The sequence below is a fragment of the Propithecus coquereli genome, unplaced genomic scaffold (assembly GCF_000956105.1).
Source record: "Propithecus coquereli isolate 6110/MARCELLA unplaced genomic scaffold, Pcoq_1.0 Scaffold156, whole genome shotgun sequence".
Classification (NCBI taxonomy): Eukaryota; Metazoa; Chordata; class Mammalia; order Primates; family Indriidae; genus Propithecus; species Propithecus coquereli.
Window position 1 is genome coordinate 1,462,970 of NW_012140080.1, and position 2,400 is coordinate 1,465,369.

General features: G+C 38.0%; 1 protein-coding gene across 7 annotated transcripts in view; it reads right to left on the reverse strand.

The window, feature by feature from the left end:
- The window catches only part of OSBPL3 (oxysterol binding protein-like 3), a 171,109-nt gene that overhangs the window by 39,101 nt on the left and 129,608 nt on the right, over positions 1-2,400 (reverse strand). The gene's annotated exons all lie outside the window — the stretch shown is intronic.

Genomic DNA, 2,400 nt, shown 5'->3' on the forward strand with positions numbered 1-2,400 from the left:
CTTTTGTTTTCATATTTATTTTACAATTTAATCTCCATTTGGCATTTACTTTTAAATTTGGTCCATGGAATTTTGTAATGAATGAAACACACACATTTTAGGGATATAAATCTATCAATCTTTTCCTTTGTTTCATGCTCTGAAATTTCTTTCCCATCCCAAATGTGCCTATTTTCAAATGAAATCTTTTGCATTACACAAACATATTTTATTGGTATGCATTTACTTATTAGGCATAAATATTTAACATTTACTCATTATAAAGTCAGTGACTCTGAAAAGAGAGACAGCTTTGATGAATAGAATAGTATGAAAATGGAGTCACACTATGCAATCTCATGTTAATTTAAACATCCAATTAATTTTTGAATTTGGTTGAATTGCTTCATATGGGCAAAATCTGACACAGGTAAGTAGTTGCAAATGATGGTCATTTAAAAAAAAACACTTTCCATGTAGTCTCAAAATATTTTCTTTGATTACATTAATTTAAATTTTGAAAGAATGCTACTCTACCACCACCACTACTAATGGCTAACACACATCTTGCTTTTGCTTGTCTTCTAAGTATTTTGCATGAATAATTCACATTTATTCTTCATAACTACCTCTTGATGCAAACAATATTATTATTCCCATTTTACAGATGAAGAAAATGAGACACAGAAAAGTAACTTGTCCTAGATCACATAGCCAGTGAATAGCAGAGCCAGGGTTAACTGAGGAAGTCTAGTCCCTGAATCCATATTCTTTTTTTTTGAGACTGAATCCGTATTCTTAACCACTTAACTTCCTCATAGCACCAAGAAAAGTAACAGATCCTAATATGCACCCAGTAATATTTTGCTGAACAAATTAATAGAAAACATTCTAAATAACTCACATTTATTATAAGCTCAGAGAAATTCTACAATAACAGTGTATCCAGACCTTGATCAAATCCCATTTCCTATTGTAGGCAAAATGGTGCTATGGGACCTAAAGATAATCTCTACATCCCATCTTTTCAGTCTAGTATTGATGTTTAGAAATATGATCCCCCTCCTCGGAGAATTTCTGTGAAGAACTAGAGGACACTCATTTCTAGTATTCATATACTGACAAAGAAGAAGGTTGGGTTTTGCCCAGTGCTTGGTCAAGCTAAGGCAACCTCAGTTAGGCAGCAAAACAGCTGTGGTATAAGACAGAGAAAACCAGCCCTAACCTCCTATAAGCTTTCCCTGGCTGCTGCCAACTGAGCACAGTTGAGGTCTTAGGTTCTGGATCACATCCTCTCTTTTCACCTTTGACCTCTGAACCTTCCATTCACTCTGGGCTCCCCTTCGCTCCCTCTCTATGGCCTCAGAGATGGAAGACTTAAGCATCTGTCGCTCCTCCTCATCTATGGTGGGAGCGCCAGTTTTGTGTGTGTACTCTTTGCCAAGTAAGCATTGCTCCTTCATTTTTCTTTCCATTTGCCTCCTTGGTTTTCTACAAAAACAAGTAGCACATGAACTTGCTCCTGTAGTTTTGGCCTTCTCCACTGAACCCACTGGTTCTTAGACTTTTCCACTAAGGGGTTCATCTCCCCAGAAACATTTCAAACAAAATATGCAGCATGATGATCACCTTACGCCTAGCAGGTGTGATGCTGAAAGGATGCTATTTCAGAGCATGGTAAAATTACCTGCTTTTTTTCCTATACTGTAGTCCCCCAAAAGGCAGTTCTTTAGCATTCAAATAACAATTCTTCATCATAGTTCACACATGCTTACTGAGCTGGGGAACACTGAAATATCAAAAAGGTACCTGACATGGTATGCGTCCACCGTGTAGATGCTTTAAGTATCCAATGCATGGTGCAGACAAACCCGAAGGCACAATGAGTACCAAGACTGGGAGTATTTGATCCTACAAAGACCCATGCAGAGAACTTCCCAGTCAGGCAGATTCTTTTTAAGAGCACCTTCCTAGACAGGCTTCACCCCGCTCACTGACGTTCTAAATTAGAGCTGTTTGGGGGCTAGCCAGATACTCCAGGTACCCCACAGTTCAAACGAGCATTATGAAATACCTTTCCTGCCCATCATTTTCCCTCTCGGGATCAACCAGTAATAAAGGGACATCTTAGGATACCTTGAGGGGTCCCTACTTCTAGGAGGTAGCAGTTTGTTACTATAAAATTTCTTATCTTGAAGAATCTGAAGCTAAATTACCTCTTGGACAAGACTTTTTATTATAGAAGCCCTATCAAATTCCTAAACTATAAAAACCCCGAGATATCTAAGGCAAAAAGCTATATCCTAATATAACTGCAGAGAGGCCAAAAGGGACATCTTAGGATACCTTGAGGGGTCCCTACTTCTAGGAGGTAGCAGTTTGTTACTATAAAATTTCTTATCTTGAAGAATCTGAAGCTAA